General features: G+C 35.8%; 1 long non-coding RNA gene across 1 annotated transcript; it reads right to left on the bottom strand.

The window, feature by feature from the left end:
- Nucleotides 1-8,511: 8,511 nt before the first annotated feature.
- Nucleotides 8,512-14,295, bottom strand: LOC113323661. Its single transcript, XR_003347756.1, has 2 exons — nt 14,055-14,295; nt 8,512-9,027 (listed from the first exon to the last, which is right to left on the bottom strand). It is a non-coding gene; the product is annotated as an uncharacterized LOC113323661 (long non-coding RNA).
- Between the last annotated feature and the right edge of the window lie 10,296 nt (nt 14,296-24,591).

Genomic DNA, 24,591 nt, shown 5'->3' with positions numbered 1-24,591 from the left:
TTGAGAGATTGAGATATTAACTCCTTGAGATACTTTTACCTAGATTGAGTCTGACTGTCTAGTTGATTCTCTAGAAAGTGTTTCGGAGTTTGTCCATATAGATTGTTAAGCGAAATATTGGGTGGTGTTGTTAGACCCCCGCTTTTTCATATATAATCATCTTTTTAGAAGTTGTATATTCTTCATATGTAAAAGTTTTTTTTACTAATTCGTCTCATAGTTTTTCTTTACTTACTTTTGAAGTAAATACAAAAGGACTTTGATGATAGTTGTTGGAAAAAATGGGAATCAAGGTATTGTTTCTGTTTTTTGATTTTTGACTTTTGATTTTTTAGTAATTTATGGTTTCTGAAATCTGTTGATTTATTAGTATATATAGTTTGTATGCTTGTTCTGGTTTCGGTGGATTATAACTTGGTGAAAAACTTCATATCTCTACAAGAATCATTGAATGTTCAATCCGTGTAGAAAATCTTCACACATATCTATAGAATATCTTAATTAAGATCATTATAAGCAGGAAGCTGTATAAGTTCTTACTTAATAATATATCCGATGTGAGTGTTTATATCTATAGAATATCCATAATTTGCAATTGTATGTAGGCTTCATTCTCGGACATTTTCAGATTGTATCTTCTTACTTGTTATCTTTAGTGCAGTTAGTATGCACACATTTTTTATCTGTGTGGAAAATATTCACACTGTTTCTCTGTACACGCAATATACAAACTGACTAGCTATGTGGAAAACATACACATTGTTTTCTATAATTGATGAACTGAAAGAAAATGACGCGGCTACTGAATCTAGAGCTTCTACGGATAGCATAAAATGGAAAAGTTCATCTTGTTTTGATTAGCTCTTCAGAGTGTTTGGTGTCTTGAATTAATTGAAAAGATCCATAACTTTTGTTGGAGTTGTTGGTGATTTGTCACAAGTTTTATCTGCTAGCTTGCAGTTGGTGGGTTTACAAACTGAGGTACATTCCACTTCCAAACTAATTATTAGTCTCTCTTTCAAGTATCTATTTTGCTAAGATAAAAGCATGCATTCTCAAGTCATGGACGCTTGGATAGATGTCATCCTATCAAGCTTTCTTGGTTGTTATTTCTGCTTAGAAACACACAATATTAGCTTTGATTAGGAAAACATGAAACATAAAGAACATTATGTGCAGGCTTTTATACACCAAATAATTTGCTACATACTTTATCAACGACTGAACTTGTTTGCAGGCTTTATACACTAAAGAATATTACGTGCAGGCTTTATGTAACAAAGAATTTGTACGCAGACTTTACGCACGATCGAATTTAAGATGCCATCAAATCGCTTGCAGTTGACATTGTCTGTTTGTTCTTGATTGGGTGAATTGTAACTTGGTAAAAAAGTTCATACTCTAAAATTCAGTCTGTGTAGAAATTTTGCACACATTCAATCCATGTAGAAAATCTGTTGTTATATGTTTTGCAAAATTTGTGCAGGTTGGTTCCTTTACAAGCTAAAAAATGGATGGATTGTATTTATGCAATTTGTGCTTTTTGTTGCATGGCATCTTGTCCTTCATATTGATGGAATCCTGGAGAGTTTTTTGGATCTACTGCGATGTTTCATGATTGACAATTGATAAGCATGTAAATGCTACATTTTATACCCATATTTATATTAGATAGGATACAATATTTTAGTTGATAATACTATTTTAGTGCTTTTGTAGAAAGTACAAGTTAATTCGATCATCCAGCGAATACATAGCAAAATGTGAGACTTAATGGTGTTTGCGACGAAAATTGCAAAATGTGGTTGGCCTGGTATTTCCATATATCAGCAGCCACAATGATGAAATGTGGTTATCCTGGTATTTCCATATATCAGCAACCACAATGATGAAATGCGTTTGGCCTGGTATTTCCATGTATCAGCAACCACAATGATGAAATGGGGTTGGCCTGGTATTTCCATGTATCAGCAACCACAATGATCAAATACGTTGGCCTGGTATTTCTATATATCAGCAACACTTATTATGCTGGCCTGGTATCTCCATATATATCAGCAGCATAGAATTATTTCACAGCCGAGGTCACAATGAGCAGACAAGTTTTAATTTGCTCTTCAATTAATGCATGGGGAAGCGAGTCGACGTCAGCACACTAATGCCACTCAAGATTAGTCAAGAGTGACTTTATTATTGTTAGCATAAGAACGGAAGAATATCACCTCCATGACCACGTGCAAATGAAGTGCAAATGAAGAAAAAGGAAAGATTAACATATCTTGTCCTTACATAAGTTCTCTTGCTATATATATATAAAGAATCTGAAGGAATGTTTGAGACCAAATGACGTTATTTGTGCAAATACAGTTAAGGTGGTCCCAGCACATGCAAGAAAGTATCATGCTTTTTAAATGAAATTAATTCATTTCCTTGGTGGTTTCATATACTATGGAAATTGGAGATTCGCTGATACTTTAAAATGTTTCGTCATATTATGACACGCGGCACAATATTATTAGGCGGATTGTATTTCATGACATGTGGCAGACTTCTATTGGGAGGTGATGTGGCGACGACGTGAATTCATCTGTGGGCTATATTTATGTGTTGTTTCAAAATGAAATGGGGGGTCGTCCATAGTGCCGCAACTAGAGAAGGGTTTTGAGGTTTTGTTTTCTATTCTTCATTTTTATTATCTAGAGTTTGATTTATTTATATTGATTTATGGTTTTTTGAGAAAACCATGTCTAGCTAATCCATGTTAGGGTGAACAGATGAAGTTGTAGGTGATTTATTTTATGTTCTTGAATAAAGTTTCTACCAATTGAACTTAATGATAATGTTTGTGATTCTCTTTCAATGTTTCACCTTCTATCTATATTTTTCATGTTCTATGCCATGTATAGTCCATAGTTAGATTAGTTGAAGAACTCATTGAACCTTTGAAATAATTGAATTATGAATTTCATTTGACTATTTATGCCATGTATATCTAGTGCTTAAGAATTCTACATTAAGGTGACAACAAACTACCATTTTGAAAATGATAATTCTTGTCAACGATTCTTAACGAAATATCTTCCGTGTACTAGTATCTAGGTTTGCTATTTTACATGAGTAAATTAGAGATTTTTGTGATTAAACACAAATAACTTTCCTACAACGGATTCTCGAAACCTTAACACTTTCACATCTTTGGTTACATTTTTATTATTTTGCTATCATTTTGTCCGAATTTCTGAAAACTCTCAAAAGCATCATATTTGATTACTTAGTTTTTTTGGTATTAGTTGGTAGAGTATCTCACACTTCTCGTGGGAACAACCTGTACTTGCCATTGTCTACTAGTTAGACGCTGTGCACTTGCAGTATATTATTGTAGGTTTCCGAGCCTACCAAGTTTTTGGCGCCGTTGCTGGGGAGTGGTAGAAAAATACTCACTAGTTGATATCAGCGTGTATAGCTTATTTTTAATTTTTGTACATAATTTATTTTTATTTTTCTTTTAGTTCTTTTTACGCAGTTTGTTTGATTTTTTTGTTTAGGTACTTTAGTTTGAAGTGCGGGCGAAAAGAAAGTATGCACTCGCAAAACATTTACAAGAGCCACTTGGAAGATCCATTAGAGGTTTGCTTAGCTCATTTTCGGCATGATTTTGATGATGATAGTGTTATTTGTGAAGTCAATGCCTTATTAGACTTCACACCACTGTTAGACACTAATAAATGGAATCCCAAAGTAGAACCTCTAGTTCTGTCTAAATCTCGACTAGTTCAATCAGTCGATAATGCTCCTATCTTGACCCATAAGCCATTAAGTTCTGAATTTTTTCGTCTTGATGATATTCATAATGAAACCGTTTTAGATGATAATGGGTCTAAGAGTCGTGATATTATTGCTCCATGGAGGCCTTGTTCAGCGAGTGAATTTGAAAAAATATCAGTCGTGGAAGTTATTTCGGCTGACTTATAACCATATTTAGGGAGTACAATAACTGTTCAATTCTTTAGACAATCTTTAGTAATCATCTGCGAACCTGATTTACTTCATATTAAAGGTCCGAATTATGCTTTAAATAAGATTGAATTTAGTTGTATCTCTCTGGGTATTAGTCTTTCTTATTGTAGGTTCATGTTTTCAACTAATCAGATTAGTTGTTGATCCCCAACTCTTCAGGCTTTATATATATATTTCGCATCTTATCTTGGGGTACCAACCCCACATTGTTTGAGAACGTGCTACTGACAAGTCTGGAAACAAATATATTTCGCTTCATGGGAGTCAACCCATCAGATTTGTTCCCTGCACTCTATCTTTTATTTTTAGTTCTTTAGTTTTTGCATATGTATTTTAGAATTTCCCACCTTAATTTTTACGTTGGATGACTCAATTACATTGAGGACAATGTAATGTTTAAGTATGGGGGAGTGCCGCTTTTGTTAGGATTTTTCTTTTAAAAAAAAAATCTATTGCATAATATCTCTGTTTTGCTCGAGGACTAGCAAAATATAAGTGTGGGGGTGTTGCTAAGCATGTAAATGATACATTTTATACCCATATTTATATTGGCTAGGATACAATATTTTAGTTTCTAATACTATTTTAGTGATTTTGTAGAAAGTACAAGTTAATTCGATCATCCAGCGAATAAACAACAAAATGTGAGACTTAATGGTGTTTGCGACAAAAATTGCAAAATGTGGTTGGCCTGGTATTTCCATGTATCAACAACCACAATGATGAAACGGGGTTGGCCTGGTATTTCCATGTATCAACAACCACAATGATGAAACGGGGTTGGCCTGGTATTTCCATGTATCAACAACCACAATGATGAAACGAGGTTAGCCTGGTATTTCCAAGTATCAACAACCACAATGATGAAATGGGGTTGGCCTGGTATTTCCATGTATCAGCAACCACAATGATCAAATATGTTGGCCTGGTATTTCTATATATCAGCAGCACTTATTATGTTGGCCTGGTATCTCCATATATATCATCAGCATAGAATTATTTCACAGCCGAGGTCACAATGGGAAGACAAGTTTTAATTTGCTCTTCGATTAATGCATGGTGAAGCGAGTCGACGTAAGCACACTAATGCCACCTAAGATTGGTCAAGAGTGACTTTATTATAGTTAGCATAAGAATGGAATAATATCACCTCCATGACCACGTGCAAATGAAGTGCAAATGAAGAAAAAGGAAACATTAACATATCGTGTCCTTACATAAGTTCTCTTGCCATATATATATATATATATATATATAAATATAAAGAATCTGAAGGAATGTTTGAGACCAAATGACGTCATTTGTGCAAATACAGTTAAGGTGGGCTAATCACATGCAAGAAAATATCATGCTTTTTAAATGAAATTAATTCATTTCCTTGGTGGTTTCATATACTATGGAAAGTGGAGATTCGCTGATACTTTACAATGTTTCGTCATATTATGACACGCGGCACAATATTATTGGGCGGATTTGTATTTCATGACATGTGGCAGACTTCTATTGGGAGGTGGTGTGACGACGACGTGAATTCATCTGTGGGCTATATTTATGTGTTGTTTCAAAATGAAAATGGAGGGTCGACCATAGTGCCGCAACTAGAGAAGTGTTTTGAAGTTTTGTTTTCTATTCTTCGTTTTTATTAGCTAGAGTTTGATTTATTTATATTGATTTATGGTTTTTTTGAGAAAACCATGTCTAGCTAATCCATGTTAGGGTGAACAGATGAAGTTGTAGGTGATTTATTTTATGTTCTTGAATAAATTTTCTACCAATTGAACTTAATGATAATGTTTGTGATTTTCTTTCAATGTTTCACCTTCTAGCTATATTTTTCATGTTATATGTCATGTATAGTCCATAGTTAGATTAGTTCATGAACTCATTGAACCTTTGGAATAATTGAATTATGAATTTCATTTGACTATTTATGCCATGTATATCTAGTGCTTAAGAATTTTACATTAAGGTGACAACAAACTACCATTTTGAAAATGATAATTCTTTTCAACGATTCTTAATGAAATATCTTCTGTGTACTAGTAGCTAGGTTTGCTATTTTACATGAGTAAATTAGAGATTTTTGTGATTGAACACAAATAACTTTCCTACAATGTATTCCCGAAATCTTAACACTTTCACATCTTTGGTTACATTTTTATTATTTTGCTATCATTTTGTCCGAATTTCTGAAAACTCTCAAAAGCATCATATTTGATTACGTATTTTTTTTTGGTATTAGTTGGTAGATTATTTCACACTCCTCGTGGGAACGACCTGTACTTGTCATTGTCTACTAGTTAGACGTTGTGCAACAATGGGTCGTTGGCAGGTATTAATCTTTCTCTCTTATCATTCTAAATCATTTGGTTGTTGTATGATGTTCTCCATATTTTCTGTTAGTTTGAATTAATGATAGAATTGGAAAATGAAAAATAGACCAACTGGGTATTCGATACTGTGATTTCACTTAACGTACGTTTAATGAATGAATGATTTCAATTTAGTTTCAGTATTTTATGTGGTACAACTAGATCTTCTGATATGTTTGGAAATTGGTTATCTGACATATACCAAAGAATTTGCGTGCAAATTTTATCCATGGTTAGGTACAGGCTTTATTCATTAAACAATAATAAGTGCAGGCTTTATGTACCAAAGAATTTGCATGCATACTTTATGCACGATAAAATTTGTGTTCAGGTTTTATGATCCCGAGCATTTGTGTGTAGATTTGGGTAGATTGTTTTTGATGATTGTATATATCAGTTATTTAATATTACTTCTTTGTGCTTGAATTGTTTCTAGGTCATTAAAAGTGAGCAACAAACACGTTTTGGTATGTTTTTAAGCAAGGAAGATAGTAAGAATCCTATTTACAGGTTGGCTCCTTTACAAGCTCATATTTATTTGAATGTTCAATCTGTGTAGGAAATCTTCACACATTCAATCTGTGTAGGAAATCTTCACACATTCAATTTGTGTTGCAAATATGCATGATCAATTTGATGATGTGTTTTAATTTTGTACGCCACTACAAACATGATAAATTTTGAATGTAGACATTTTCCCTGAAACACCCATTCCTTTGGTTTTGCTTTTTGGCCATCATGCAATGTGTTTTTATACGGTGCTCTTTATGGTGTTTGAACAAGCATATAGATCATGAAATCTTTATTAGAACATAACCAGTATTCTTTTCCCAATTTTTATGGATTGTATTAGTGTAATTTGTGTTCTTGTTGTAGTGAATGGAATCATGAAGAGTTTCTTGGCGTTGTTGCATTATATTGCTTTTGCTTAACAACCTCACATTTATTTGAATGTTCAATATGTGTAGAAAATCTTCACACATTCAATCTGTGTAGAAATTCTAGACACATTCAATCTGTGTAGTAAATCTGCACACATTCATGAGACTTTTACTTTTGATTTTTTAGTAATTTATGGTTTCTGAAATCTGTAGGTTTTCACAAGTGCGATGTATACTTTCTTTTTTTTTTGGTAGATTTGGGATTTTGTAATGTTAATTTTGGGGTTTATAAAGTATAACCTAGCATTTAGATTAATATGAGATTCAAATGCGATGATATACTTCCAGTAGTGTCTTTGAAGTCTACGTCTATGGTCTGTCTTCTTGTGTGCGGACATTATTCACAGTTTTTTACGTTTTCCATAGTTTTTTTGTGCTTTTGTTTTGATAAACAATACATGTATGCATCTTATGAATCTTCGCTGGACCCAACATAGCTAAGTATTTGTTGCACAATTTTGACCAAATGTTCATTAGCTAATTCTTGTGTATATGTTTATTAGGTTAATTGAGCAATTTCGGTAGACAAAGAAGGATCCACTGGAAGGAAGAGAGCATAGGCAGTCCTCGTACATCAGACGGGAAAAAGTTGGATGCATGTTGATAGGTTTCAAGATTTTTATTTTAGACTGTGAAGTGAGTTTGAGCCTGTACTTGTGAAATTGCCAATTGTGACTAAAAGTTTGCTGATGTATTATGAGTTCTTTTTAGAATCTAGAGGGAAAAAAGTTGGATGCATGTAGATAGGTCTCAAGCTATTATCCGCAGTTTTTTTTTAGTGCAGCTATTATTCATAATTTTTTTCAACCTTTCGATATTATTTACTTAACATCCTTTTCGTCACAATTTTTTTTTGATGTAATATTTTTTTATCCTTAGCCTCGCAAATATTCAGTGACTCGTCTTCTCTTGAATACTTTATGTAAAAATATTCAGTGCAGCTATTATGCACTCATTGTAACAAATATATTGTAAATGTAGTTTCTATCATTCCATCACTTTAAATGATTCTGAAAACTCTAATCTAGTAAAACTATATACTAAAAAATTCGAACAAACTTTGGGTGCTGATAATATGAACAAATTTCAATCTGTGAAGAAAATATGCACACACTCAATCTGTGAAGAAAATATGCACAAAGTCAATCTGCCAAAAAAAAAAATATGAACACACTCAAGTGCCATAAAAATATGCACATATATCAAACATTAACAACTCAAACTACGGATTCTTGTTGTCATAGAACTACCGATGAAGAATTTCTCCAGCTTAGAAAATATGCAGAAATTCAAATTGTGTAGAAGATATTAACACGCTCGATCTAGGAAACAGAGGACTGTGATGAAAAAGAAGATCAATAAAGTAGCTTATCACACAATCTTGTTGGGATGGCGAATTTCTATAGTGGAGCTTCGACCTTAGCAACTGCTTGATTCTAGTTCAATACATCATCAATATAGAGACGCTTGGCATCCACGAACTTCTGCCTTCTATATTCCATTTTAGCCTCGCTTACATTTGTTGTTGTTTCCTTGGGACTTGTTGAGTTACCATGTTTCACTGCTTGTGATGTTTCAAAGACTTCGTAGATATCCTTGGAGTCCCATGTCTCTTTATTATTAGTCCTAAACTAGTGCAATGACATTGGGAGAACGTCGTCCAAAATCCATTTACTTTGTCAACTCATACTGCATAACTAATCAATTTCTGCACCACTTTATTAATCATAATAAGAAACGAGAAGCCCAAATATAAATCTCACTAAATTTTTTTTATAGAATCGTCCTCACTTAGACAACTACGGCAAGAAGCAGTATCAGATTCATATAAAAACTGCACATATGTTTTTCCAGCCTATATATATATATATATATATGTGAAGATATTATCCACACATCGATATATAATCGACATTATATATGTGTAGATATTATCCACACATCGACATATGTAAGCGACATTAATTTGTCTGGGGATCCACACAGATGAATAAACACAATTTTTACACAGTACATGATATATCTACTGATAAAAACCTAAGAACCAATGATACATTTTAAGGTATGTGCAGGGAAACTATACATACGTTTTCCCGACTTATAAAGATGTGCAGAAAATATCCACACTTGAACATATAAGCATCGAACATTAATGTAGACAAAGAAACATATTATTTCTTAGAATTATCAATATCACATTACATATTTCAGTTCTTCTATCTAGTTGTTCAGCTGCTTTGTGCTTTTTGGAGACTTCTAGCCTTCTGTGGTGCTAGCTAGATATCATAGTTAAACTAAATAGACATGGCCTCGTAACCTTTTAACTTGCTAAGTTCTATTAGAACTTGCATTGGAAGAACCGAGATAACAGGAGCAGTAAAGCGCAAATTTTGACTTGGTGACCTTGATGTGAGATTCGAACATACAGTTGGTATTCCCTTTTGATACTTTATGATATTTTTATGTGTAGAAAGTATGCATACACTAGATAAAGGGGAAACACAAAAAAAAATAGGTATCCTATTCAATACATTTTTTAACGGATCAAGTAGAAAATGAAAGCAAATTTGGTGGCCTATTTCCAACATCTCACTCTGATACCCAATCCCCCTTCTCAAATGATAAAGTATTTGAGTGCCTTAGAGCATCCACAATGGGCGAGTATAACCAAAAATTTGGGATGAAATCGTAACGCAGTGGGACGGAGTAAAGATCAAATCCCATCCAAAGATCAAATCCCAGACCATATTTGGTCGCGATCAAATACCAAATCCTAATATAGTCGGGCGGAAATTTAAAGTCCGCTTGTTTCTGGGCGTAAACAAGAAGTACGTTTGTTAACGGGCGTAAATTATTTATCCGTTCGTTGCTGGGGCGGAATACAAGTTTACGTTTGAGACGGGCGTAACTAAAATTTACGCTTCACCGGGCGTAAACCTATAATCCGCTTCTCAACAGGCGGAGTCTTAAAGCACGCCTGACTCAGGCGTAAAATAATTTTACGCCCCTTCCATGCGTAGAACAAAATTCCGCCCGTCCCAAACGTAAACAAACATATGATGATATTTATGCAGATCAGCATTCCTGCTAGATGCCATTGCCCGCAGTGCCCTTGTGCTATATGTGTCACGTGTAGTACTGGGTTACAAACAAACATGGGATCGATATCAAGTGAGTTATCCAGCCTCAATGTGGAAACTAGTGTAACTCACATCCTAGAGATTGAACTTGAGTCTTTCTCTCTCATTGCCGAAGCTTTATAATTCATTAACGTATTACTAGAAATCTCCTATTGCAGCTTCTTGTTAATAGGACACTCTACGAGAAAACCATAGCAAGCGGATTTGGTTCTGTCCACCAACCGACAGGCGGAAACATATTATACGCCCGTCAAAACCAACAGGCGGAGATTTATTATACTCACATCTAAACGTAATTTATATTTACGCCTCTTACTGGCGGAATTTTGATGTACGTTCCATCGGGCGTAGCTTTGAGTTTACGCCTGTTAATCAGGCGGAGATTAAAAACCCGTCTCATATGGAACGTAATTTATAATTACGCATGTCGTGAGGCGTTAATTTAACATCCGCCCGTCCCAAACGTAATATAAATATCCGCCCCTGTAATCAAACGTAATTTAAATGTCCGTCCGTTTTCATGCGATGATTAAATTTACGCTCGACCAAATTTGATCTTTCACCCTAGCGTCACATCGCCGACTAAACCAAAATTTTGATCATTTTTATGGTATTTGATCTTTGGTTTTAGTCGCACCACTGTGGACGCTCTTATGTGACAAAATATTATGGACTACAAACAAGGAATAAAAGGCAGATTGACAAGATGCAATTGCAGAACATCACTAACCTGTGAAGAAGAATCACACACAACCTAAGTAAGGATTGTTCCCACACATATCATCCCAGATGGACTCTACAATTAAACACTTCATAGGGGCCACACAAAATATACCTTGTCGCAAAACTTTAACTGCTAACCCAAAGCAATAGTTGTCAGAATTGTATAGGGAGGCTATTATTTACCACTAACCAGCCGTGAATGACTGAAATAAGAAGTCCAGCTAGCAGACTTAATAGCTTCAATGATGTCACTCGGTGTGTCAAACATGCATTCAGTTGCCCTTCAAACCTATATTTAGACTGCATCCTGGATGATGATCCCTTCCTCCAAAGAATTAACCAACAATTACATAAAAAAATAGAGATCTCTTCCCTTGAAGAATTACCAAGCAATTACATATACAATAGCTAAACTAATCAAAACTACAGGGGAAGAAACAACAACGACACGACAACACCATGGTTTTTAATGGAACTATTGATGTGATTTGTAGATAGTGGTAAAAGTGGTTCGATTCTCAGACTTGTAGAGGATATTAATTAGACTTAAATTCTAATATTAAAATAGAAAACTCACTAAAAATTATAGCAAACTCAATCAAAGATGATATCAATATTAAAAGAAACATTGAGGCTAAGATTCCACTATTTTTCTAGTTCAAAGTGATTAAACCAATACTTATATTTATGCAATTTTCTCGTTTAATTTGATTCTAAAATATTGCAAAAGTAGATTTTCAAAAGTAGTAAGTAAATACCAAGTATGAAGCATCAAAAGTCTTAAAACTAAGCATACTCCATCAAAATAGATCACAATCACTCAAACAAAAATCATATTCAATAATAGTTCATGGCAAATAATCATATAATTATTGCAAATAAAAAGATAAAATAGAATATACCACTTTTTGTTGGAAAAATAGCTTCCTTTATCGCCTCAGCAATGGGGTTTAGCTCCTCATATTAATCATGGTCTCAAAATATGTGTTTGTTGCTCAAAAGATGATTAAAAGAGTGAAAAGTAATAACACGGACTGTTTGCAACAGTGTATCGGAGTTACAAAACAGCTGTTACAAAAAAAACTGTTGTAAATACTGTTGCTTTGTCGCTGATTTTAAGACCCCAGAAACGACTGTCTTCAATGGCCCTTTGTTCTTCGTGTTCTTCCTTGTGCACCAGCAGAAACGATTTCCTGCAACTCTTGATTTCGTTCTCTGTTCTTCTCTAGATTTCCCCTAACTCTCGACTCCCCTGTTATGACTCCTTCTCAACCTATATATAGGAAACAGGACCAAAAATACTCGATAAAATCTCCCCTGCCTTTCACCAAAAGTTACGGAGTTATCTTTTTTTTTTTTTTCTGCCAAGTAATGATAATAACTCTGCCACTTCAGTTAACGTGTCTTTTGATGGTTATGAACTTCCCAAATCTGGAAGATACGAATCCATGAAGATTATACCTTCTCCCATTGCACGTAACTGCCAAAGATAAATCAAAACAATGTCGAGAATATCTTTCCTGACTTGTCGACAACTCCTATTTTCTCTCAATTCTAGCACGCGTAGAAATCTTGTTGTGTTGTTACAACTAGTACCAAATCCAACAGTTGAGAAAATCCAACAAAACATCGACCAAATCTTTCCATGTTTCCGTAAATAGTTTACTCCCTTGTTTTGTTTCTGATCGATACCTAGCCCAATTTAAAGCAGTCATACCATCCCTGTTTAAGATAAACAAGTCCAACCCAATCGAGTTTAGTGATTGAATCTCTTAAAATCACGTCCAAAATCCAAACCCAAATCTGTTCTTCACTTGCAACAGTTTCCCGCCAAATTTGAGAATTCAAATCGTGAAGATAAAGGGGCGCCCCCTATCCAGAGTATGGGTGCCTTTAGCAGCTGCCTTAAGGGGTGTCCTTGGAGTACCTCTTATCCAAACCTGGGGTCCGAATAGCAAGTGTCCTCCGGGTGCTTTCCGACAACTTTTCGAGCCAATTTTTTCCAAAAATGTTTATTGGCCAAAAGTACCTACAAATAAATAAAACACCATAATAAGTACAAAAATAAGCCCTAACAATATATATAATCGAGACAAATCGGACATAAAAATGTGTCTATCAACTATATGAGGGAGTACTTAAGTAACATATTCAAGTTTTCCTACAACGTTGATCTAACCATTATAACAAAGTCCACATTCTAATAACGAAATCAATTTTAGGCATATCTACAAATTTAAGATCTATGTAGATAATCTCTACATAATTTGGTCGGCGCAGAGAAAATCTACACACCGATACCTGAGCAACACAGATATGTGCAGAAAATATCCACACATCAGCATTAAGCAACGTAAGTTGTTGGTGATCAACAAAGATAAAGAAACATAATGTATGTGCAGTAATTTCGAAGAAATTTGATATATGTAGAAAGTATGCACACATTTAATCTGTGAAGAAAATATGCACCAATAGATCTGTGAAGATAATTGCACAATATAAACATCAACATCTCAAAATGTAAAATCATACACTCATAGAAATAATCTTCAATAATCAGTGCAGGAGAGCACAACTCAATCTTTGCAGCAAATATCCACATTCTTTTACCAAATCAGTTTCAGGTATATCCGCACACGTTTTGATCTGCGCAGAGAAGATCTACACATCTAAGAAATACAGATTTGTGAAAAGATTATCCACAAATCGACTTCTAAGCAACATAAATTGTCGGTGATTCAACACAAATGAAGAAACAAATCTTTGTGCAGTAAATATGTAACAATGTAAAAATCATATGCATCTACTTTGTATAGCAAATTACCTAAAAAAAATCCATGATAAAAAAAGAGAACTAATACCTCTTTTTTTTTGCTAATTCTTTTGGATCTTGAGTTGTTTTTTGAGAAATTTCATCATCCGATTCAATTTCTTCTCATTAAAAGTTTCAAGATGTTCTTCTTCAACAACTTTTTCAGCTGGTTTCAATCTCATTGCTTTCAGATCTAGTTTTTACCTTTTTTTCTATTTGTTTTTTAAGATATAATTGATGTTATCTTGTTTGTAAATCGAAACGGGATGTTCTTGATGATGAATAAACATCAAATCAAAAAGGGATGTTCTTGATTAAGAATGGAGGAGTTGATTAGTGTAGCTGTGAGAGAAATAGAGGAGTTATTGTGGACCGGTGTGAGAAAAAAAGGAGGAGTTAACTGTTGGTTTTGATGAAGAAGATGATGAAAACGACTATTTGCAGAAGCAGAAAAGGGAGGAGTTGATTATTTTAGCACTTAGAGAAATAGAGGAGTTACTGAGGACCGGTGGGAGGATAAAAGGAGGAGTTAACTGTTGGTTTCTATTTTATTGTTGGTTATTTTGGTAATCTAACATTTAGTATTATCATAGGGACACTACAATAATTTACATAACTTATTAAATAACCCTGGGATCATATATGTATAACCCATAATTTACAGGGTCATTTAAATAAATTCCGATAGGGGATGGCCGAAAATGCTCTGCAAATCGGTCTTTCGACTCAGTTTTAACTAAAACTTTCTTGAGAAAAATCTGATTATCTTCTTAGTCCTTCTTACTGCTAAGTATGTGTTCTCGCTCCTTTGAGCAATACGTGTTTTGTTACCAAAATCTTTCAGTGATTTCCATCTCAAGTGTCTCTAAGTTTGTGTTCTTTTCAAAGTTTGCTTTTGAAAATTCTTACTTAGAGTTTTCAAAGTGCTAACCCCCCTTTTGTTTATATCTTTTCCCATGTTCTCTGTGTTTTCATCTTTCTTCTCCTCTTCTTTCTCTCTGTTATCTTTTTTCCCTGTTGTTTTTCTTCCCTTAGTCTTTCTTCCTCTTTTTTATTCTCTCTTTCTCTTCTCTGGTTTTCTTTCTTCCGATTTTTTCTCCTTGTTTTTCTGGTTCAACCCTGAGTTGATTTCCTCGATTGTCTCTTTGTTATGTTTTCTATGTTTCGCTTTTAAGTTCTTCACCTAAATATGGTCAACTAAGTATCGCTTTTATTTCCTGGCTGGTATGACTCCCTGCCCCTCTCTTGTACGGCCTTCTTTGGTTATTGCAGTTCATTAACACTTTGTATGAGCTTTTATTTCTGCAGGTACATCTCCCTCAGTGACTCTTCCCCAACTGCTTCTCCAACCCTTCTCCCAGTCTCTGTCCCCTTCATCAATTCCAATTCACTTATGATGAACACTATTTCAGCTAATTTCAACACCAACTCTCAGTCTTCAGCCCTCTTGACAATGCTGCTACCCTGTTGTGATGTTGACGACACACAAAGAAGTAAGAAACCAACAACATCTCGAATTTCCCTCACCATCCAATACACTATTTGGTGTCAGTCTTCTCAATAGACTTAAATAATTTTCAGAGAATTTTACTATTTTTACTCATTGTATTCTGCTTACCGTGTTTAGTGGGAGGTATTCTTGAATTCTGGTTGAGAAAAAGACTTCTCATTCTGAAATTCATGGTTTGGTACACAAGAGTCATTGAATCATGTCTAAAATCCATCTTGAATAACTTGTGCAGTTCAAGTCCTTTTCAACCTGAAATGGAAAAAGCTCAACTTACTGTCGACCAAGTCATGGAAGACAACATGCAATCCAATCTCTCTTTACAAACCCCTCTTGTTATCACCTCATGTGATCGGAAACTAAGCAAAGAAAACAACAACTACATGTTAATAGGAAAGATTTATGCCAAAAAATTCTTCCGAGCTGAAGTCATCAAAAAAGAACTAAAAATCTACTGGCAACTCAACTATGAACCCGATACTCTTATCATAGGGAGACCCTCTGAAGAAAATCGTGTCTTATTGGGTTTCAAGTCACAAAATGATGCTAAAAGAGCAAAGGAGTCTTCACCAGCCAAGTTCAGGAAGTTTCTACTTCTCCTCAAGCTGTACCAACCAAACATTGATCCTTGTCTTGTGGATATGTCAAAGGAAGCCTGGTGGGTTTGCATCCTCAATCTACCACCGGATAAATGGTATGATAAAATTCTTCTCCTGATCGTTGAAAGACTAAAAGGAACTGTCCTTGATATCCAATATCCAAAGGATACAAACTTTGGACAAAAGAACCCAAGAATGAAACTGATGTTAAGTGTGAACCAACCCTTTATCGCTGATCTTCCTCTAGACCTGCAAGAAGATGGTTATCTCAATGTCAACTTTTTTTATGTTGGTTTACCCCACGTATGTGAAGTCTGCAGGATAATCAATCATCCTGCAATCCCATGCTATTTGGATGATACGGAAAGCGTCTCAATAGCCTCAACATCTTCGTCATCAGCCTCTGAAACGAGTAGATGTATGATAGAAACATTTTTGTGTCTACGTTGTCCTTAATTTCATGTATTGTTGGTACTCGATTTTTGTACTTATTATGGTATTTTATGTGTTTATAGGCATTTTTGGGAAATAAACATTATTGGAAAAATCGGCTCGAAAAGTTGTCTAAAGCACCGGAAGGAACGTGTTATTCAGACTCTCACCTGTGGATAAGGGGTACCCAAAGGATATTTGCACCCAAGCAGCTGATCAGAGACACCCCCTCATGGCATATGCTATTCGCACCCCAGGACCGGATAGGGGGCACCCATCTTCTTCTTCACGGGAAAGATATTTGGCTGGAAAAGAAATCTCAACTGTGTGAGATTCTGGTCATGATATTATGGGGATATTTGTGTCTTTAAGACATGATTATCTTCTTACCATGATAGTAAGATTTTGTACGTGTCTTGAATGGAAGGAAATCGTATACTTTTGGATATTTTCGGAAACAGGGAAGGAATTATTCACGGAATTAATTGAAGATATTCTCTTCATTATTTGGCTCAATTAAATGAGAAGATTTGGATATACCATACAACTCAGAGGACGTGTGAAAATGGAGAGGAAATATTCCCGTGAAATACTTTCATTAACTGCAAAGATCTTTTGGAGTAATTGGGATGATTGTCGACCTAAGATTGGCTTCACAGTATAAATAAGAGTGTCTTGGGTATCAGTGAGGGATGGAGAGTTTGGGGATCGTTTAGAGCAAACCCGGTTTAATCATTATTTTCTCCCATTTCATCTCTTGTAAAGACTTTTGAGCAATGAAAAATTATTCTGAGTGTGTTTCCAATATGCGGAGCTAAACCCAATCCTTGGGGCTATGGAGGAAGCCGTTGTTTCGGTAAAAGTGATATATTTTTATTAATTAATTACAACAACTCTATTATGATTTTTTCATTGAACTAAAAATTTTTTATATGATTTTGATTAGTTAGGTGTATTTTCTCTTGATAGAATATGCTTTCTTTAGGGTTTTGATGTTCTATGCTTGGATTAACATCAATTCTTTTGGAAATCTACATGTCTAGGCAATACTATTAGAATCAATCTGAATGTTGAGTTGCATAATTATTGTTTTATTAAATCACTAATATCGACCAATGGTGGAATCCTAGTCATATTCTCTCCATAATTTTCACAACATATTTTTAATTTAGTTCGCTATTTTCATTTATATTTTTGGCGCCGCCGACGCGGACTTGTCTTTAGGCTAGAGTTTTCAGATTTTTTTTTTTTAGGTTTTTATTTTTTTTGTTCTTCTTTACGTTTTTGGGTTTTTGTCTTTTTCTTACAGAATTCGGAATTTGGAGCGAAAGAAAATTTTGCCAAAGCTTTTGGTGAATACTTAAAGACTTCGAGTGAAAGGCAAAGCGAAAGGAGCGAAAGAAGAAGATTTTTTTTATTTTAAAAAAAAGAGAGAAAAAAAAAGAGACATTTTTATTTTTTTAGATTTTTATTTTTTTAGACTTTCTTTTTCTTTTGCACTTTATATTTTTAGACTTTGGACTTTAAATTTCGGGACATTATTTTTTAAACCCTACGGAGGGGTAGTTTATATATAAACTATTTGCAGAGAAGGACGGTGATTACGATATCACCTCGGCACCTCAGGTTCGTACATGACATAGGAGTCGTGGCCCGAGTCGACTACAAAGGTTCATCCCCCGTCTGGTACGGGAGGTAAGTTTGTCGAAACACTCGCGAATCCCCTGTCAGCGAGTTACTGTCTTCCTTCGTATGCATATATGTTGAGGACTTGAAAACGGCTGCTTTAATTTCCTAGTAAAGGGAAAGGACTGGCCATACAAGATAAGGGTTCAGATTTCATCACCATTCTCTTCTTGCCCGCCTTAGGAAAACGACACCAAACGCGAACCTAAGCCTAAAATTTTGACTAGAACGAGACCGATAGGGTAACGAGCTTAACAGGAAATTCATTCGAAAGATATTGGTTACTCTTTTAAGCATACTTCGAAGTTCTTGACGGTTACTGTAAGTTGAATGCGTGACTGCGCCGCCTTGTAATACCGGCGAGGCCTTGGGGATCAAAGCTCCACCGAGCTTCGCTCACCTCTATTCAAATTACTTTAACTCGGATTGATTCCAGAGGGGTTTGCTTAAATTGTAACAAATTCCCGTTCGAAGGATTAGAAGCTGGTCTAGAAACAATCTAAGTGGAGCCATCATGCTTTTTGTTTGCTAGAAATCAGTAGGTTTGTTGTGGTGGAGTCAGCCTTGTTTGTGTTTGCATAGAACATCCCTTCCGTTTTAGGACTTTTCTTTTTTATTTTGTTTTTCTAGTGTATGCCCGAAGTTTTTAAACGGGCTTCGAAAAGAAACACTCTAGGTCGTTTGATTAGTGACAAACCTAGTAGTTATTCTTGTGAAGGCGGGGAGCTCGAAGACTCTTTTTTTGAGAGCCCCGTTTTTGGAAACTTCAGTTCTGAGAATCTGTCTCTTCGTGAGGAAAGTACCCCTAGTACTCCTAGTCCTTTGGTAGTGCCAGAAATGGCAACTTTGAAAGCTTTGCTAAACCCAACTAGGACCTCTCGTCCGTCTTGTATCAAGTTAGCTGAAACCGAGGCAAATTATGAACTGAAACCTGGGACTTTACAGATGCTCCCAATGTTTTTAGGGAAGGAGAATGAGAACCCCTATTTTCATGTTAGGGAATTTGAGGAAGTTTGTAGTACTCTGAAAATTAAAAACCTAAGTGATGATGCGTTGAAACTTAGGTTATTCCCCTTTTCCTTAAAAGATAAGGCCAAATCTTGGTTGTATAGTTTGGACTCTGAGTCAATTGAAACCTATGACCAACTTACTTCTGCCTTTATACATAAGTTTTTCCCAAGGCATAAAACATCGTCTATTAGGACACAAATATGTACTTTTTCCCAACAAGAGGGAGAATCTTTATATAGGTACTTAAAAAGGTTTAATGACTTGATATCTCAATGTCCTCATCATGGTTTGGAGAAGGTTAGGTTAGTTCAGATCCTCTACGAGGGTTTAGATTATTCAACAACAACCATGGTTGAGTCCTTATGCACAGGTGGGTTTGAGAATAAAACTGTTGATGAAGTGATGACATTTTTGAATAAAATCGCCGATAAGACCCAACAATGGGAAAATAGTAGGGAACCCCAAAAAAAAATTCTTCTAAGTAGAGGAAATGTTAATAGGGTAGAAGGATCTCACGAGTCAGATGCCAAAATAGCAGCTATAGCCAAAAGGTTAGAAGCCTTAGAATTAGGTCATTCTAGTGGTAGTAGTGGTAGAAATGAGCCTTTTTGGGAAGGCCATGCTGTCGAAGGGCAAGCCAATGCTCTTTATAACAACACTAGGTTTGATAACCAACAGAAGTTTGACCCATATTCAGAAACCTATAACCCTGGCTGGAGAAACCATCCAAACCTTTCTTGGTCCAAGGGCCAGAATCAAGGTCAGTCTAGTAATGTCAGGTTCCCCCAGGTTTTGGCTATACTAAGAATCCTTCAGCTCCGACACAGTTTCAGAACCCTTCGGATAAAAAGATTATGAATTTAGAAGAGTCTCTTGCTTTGTTAACTCGTAACACTGTGCAGTTTCAGTAATATGTTGCTCAAGGTTTAGAAGAAAATAAGAGAATAGATCAGGCTAACTCTCAGGCTATTTCCGAGTTGAAAACCCAGGTTAGTCAGATAAATGAGACATTGAGAGAACAAGGAAAGTTTCTTAGTCAACCACAACCCAACCCTAGGGGAGTCCATCAAATATCTTTAGCTGGTGAGAAATCATCAAACCATGTGAACTCGATAACAACCCTTAGGAGTGGTAAAACGGTAGACAATAAGGTAGCCATGCCTAGTGGACATACTGTAGTTCCACCTTCTACTTCCCAAGAGGAGCCCGTAGATGAGGAAACTGAAACAGTCTCTAAGGATTCCCAAGAAATTCCTGACAGGTCTACTTGTGTGCCTAGAGCCCCATATCCACATTTGTTAGCCCCAACAAAGAATGAGTCGACTTTCAACGAGATAATGGAAAATTTAAGCAGGTGAACATCAACATCCCGCTATTAGAAGCAATTAGGCAGATGCCTGCTTATGCCAAGTTCCTTAAAGATCTTTGTACACGAAAGCGTAAGCTTAATGTCCATAAGAAAGCTTTTTTAGCTGGTCAGGTAAGTTTCATTCTTCTGAACCAAACACCCCCTAAGTATAAGGATCCTGGATGCCCCACCATATGTTGTGCGATTGGTAATCACATGGTCGATAAAGCTTTACTTGACTTAGGAGCTAGTGTTAACTTACTCCCGTATCATGTATACACCCAGCTAGGTCTTGGTAAGTTGAAACCGACTAAAATGACACTACAATTAGCTGATAGGTCTGTCAAAGTCCCTCGTGGTGTTATAGAAGATGTTCTGATTGAGGTTCATAAGTTTATTTATCCTGTGGATTTCGTTGTTCTAGACACCCAGCATGTTCAGGACCCAAGTCGTCAAATCCCAGTGATTTTAGGTCGCCCATTTTTAGCCACAGCTAACACTGTCATCAACTTTAGGATTGGGCTTATGAACATATCCTTTGGTAATATGACCACTGAACTAAATGTCTTTAATGTTACTAGACAACCTTCTGAGAACGATGATTTAGAAGAAGTGAATATGATTAGCACTTTAGTTCAGGATTTGGTTCAGGATAATTGGCTTGACACTTTACTGGTAGATTCTTTAGATGATTTTGAGGAAACCATTCTCTTAGATCAGATATGTGATCAATCTTTAGAAGAAGCTCTTGAGTATTTTAAAGATTCTATGGACCCAAAAATTCAGGCAATAGTTTTAGGTTTTTCTGAGAATAATGATGACCCTAAGTTTGGGGGTAGAGAACTAGAAGAATCTCTTGAGAATTTTAAGGACTCTGAAGATCCGAAAATTCAAGAAATAGTTAGAGGTTTGTCTGTGAACCCTAATCGGGGGTAGTGATGGTTCTTGTGATTGTATCGTATCCCTAATTAGAGTCCCTAACTTGGGACTCGAGCCTTGTAAATCTGAGATATTACTTGAGTCTTTTCAGACTCCGCAACCCGATCCTCCTGATACTGTCCAGGAGGTAACCCAGGTATTAGAGACCCATTTTTCGGATGAATCTATTTATCGAGACACACATATGAAGTTCAATTACGCGCCGCAGATAAACCCAGTTGTCTTGACAGAAACCTTAGATGAGGACATGCTCCTTCTTTTCATTTTTCTGAATCAGTGCAGTTGTCTCATACTGGTGTCAGCTCTATTTGGTCTTATGGACCCACAATTGTTTCGACTATTTATATATGACTTTGGAAGGTGACAATCCTTTTTGAGGTATTTGATGTCTAGCTAAAGACTTTAAATTTAGCATTTCCTGGGAGGTACTCATGCTTACGGTAATATCCTTCCTTATTTATTTTTCCATCCATCAAGTGGTAACAGTTTCTTATTGTTCATGCTTTTAATTTCATCTTTAGAACATTGAGGACAATGTTAGATTTAAGTTTGGGGGTGGGGAAGAAACTTTTTGTTAGCTCTTAGTTACAACAAATAAACTCCAGAGCCTAGAAATTTATGCTTATTAAGGTTGGCACTAACCAATCTAAGTGGATGGGAACATCTTGGTTGTAGGAGTTGAGGAACCAATCTGATTAGATTGAAACATCTAAAGAGTCTATTCATAAAAGCACAGAGCTCAGGTGTTAGAATTAAAAAAAAAACATGGTAGTTTCGCCATATTTCGTTGAATCCTAATCCTTCTGTTTTTATTTTTTAAGTGATTTAGTGGGGCACACGATTCAAGTTGTTACCTTTTCTAGGGTGGAATAGAGTGATTGAGATACCAAAAAAAAAAAAAAAAAAAGACCAGACAATTAGACCAACCAGAATCATTTCAATAAAGTCGACCACTGGTGCCCTTGTATATGCCAGTTGTGTTGACCTAGCGTTAGGTTTATCGACCACTGGTCCCCTTGTGTATGCCAGTTGTGTTGATATTAGTCAGACCGGTATCTCAGTCCATTAGGATAGGTTCACCTTGGCAGAGGCCTTCAGACAGATATGGGAAACACCATTCACTTTTAACCATCTCTTTATCCATCTTCTTAATCTTTCCATGTGATTGGTTGACTCTGGTTATGATGTCTAGAAACTATCTGAGTAGAGCTCTGTCACTTATATATGAATTATAGTATGTTGAGTGCAAACTCGTGTACAACAATTGGAAATTCGCATCAGGGTACTTCCTCCTATAGTCAATGTTTGTATGCCAACCAATGAGATTCTTTAGTGCCTTCCAAGGTTCTGCGTAGATAGCTAGGGTCTGGAGTAAAGGTTTTGTGGGTACACCTCTGGTAAACCCTCCGGAGACAACACTCCACCACTAGGGCCACCTAGCGGTTTAACGGCTTGCTGCACGTGCTAAGTGTAGTTGTTTTATTTTTCTAGATTAGATTTGCTTGAGGACTAGCAAATAATAAGTTTGGGGGTATTTGATAGACACATTTTTGTGTCTACGTTGTCCTTAATTTCATGTATTGTTGGTACTCGATTTTTGTACTTATTATGGTATTTTATGTGTTTGTAGGCATTTTTGGGAAATAAACATTATTGGAAAAATCGGCTCGAAAAGTTGTCTAAAGCACCGGAAGGAACGTGTTATTCAGACTCTCGCCTGTGGATAAGGGGCGCCCAAATGATAAGGGGTACCCAAAGGATATTTGCACCCAAGCAGCTGATCAGAGACACCCCTCATGGAATCTGCTATTCGCACCCCAGGACCGGATAGGGGGCACCCATCTTCTTCTTCACGGGAAAAGAAATCTCAACTGTGTGAGATTATGGTCATGATATTATGGGGATATTTGTGTCTTTAAGACATGATTATCTTCTTACCATGATAGTAAGATTTTGTACGTGTCTTTAATGGAAGGAAATCGTATACTTTTGGATATTTTCGGAAACAGGGAAGGAATTATTCACGGAATTAATTGAAGATATTCTCTTCATTATTTGGCTCAATTAAATGAGAAGATTTGGATATACCATACAACTCAGAGGACGTGTGAAAATGGAGAGGAAATATTCCCGTGAAATACTTTCATTAACTGCAAAGATCTTTTGGAGTAATTGAGATGATTGTCGACCTAAGATTGGCTTCACAGTATAAATAAGAGTGTCTTGGGTATCAGTGAGGGATGGAGAGTTTGGGGATCGTTTAGAGCAAACCCGGTTTAATCATTATTTTCTCCCATTTCATCTCTTGTAAACACTTTTGAGCAATGAAAAATTATTCTGAGTGTGTTTCCAATATGCGGAGCTAAACCCAATCCTTGGGGCTATGGAGGAAGCCGTTGTTTCGGTAAAAGTGATATATTTTTATTAATTAATTACAACAACTCTATTATGATTTTTGCATTGAACTAAAAATTGTTTATATGATTTTGATTAGTTAGGTGTATTTTCTCTTGATAAAATATGCTTGCTTTAGGGTTTTGATATTCTATGCTTGGATTAATATCAATTCTTTTGGAAATATACATGTCTAGGAAATCGATCCTTGTAAGAGGTGCAACACGTTTTTAGTAGATAGGGGAACCGATCCTATGAACATGTGCAACAAGTTCTTAGAAGATGGGGGAACCGATCCTATGGACAAGTGCACCAAATACAGGTAGTTACCATAAGTATGTGGGGAACCGATCCTAGTACCTAGTCAACCGAGTTTTTGTAACTAGTGTGACTATGCACAGTACTCACATGCAGGTAGAACCGAACTTGTTTTGGTAGAACCGTGAAACCCATGATTGGTAATTTGATAGGATAATCAATCACATAGTTATTGGAATTCAGGCAAACCAATTTTAAACTTGTTTGGAAGTGTGGCAAATCGTTTCCAAGATTGTAAGTATGAAAAGGACTTGCAAAGTAAAGATGTCGACATAATTTGAACATGTGCAGTAACTCTTATCATTAATTGTTCAAAGATATTCCGTAATAGCTAAAGGAGAATCCCAGGATC

Source organism: Papaver somniferum, chromosome 11, assembly GCF_003573695.1.
Source record: "Papaver somniferum cultivar HN1 chromosome 11, ASM357369v1, whole genome shotgun sequence".
Classification (NCBI taxonomy): Eukaryota; Viridiplantae; Streptophyta; class Magnoliopsida; order Ranunculales; family Papaveraceae; genus Papaver; species Papaver somniferum.
This window is presented reverse-complemented; position numbering and strand designations above follow the sequence as displayed.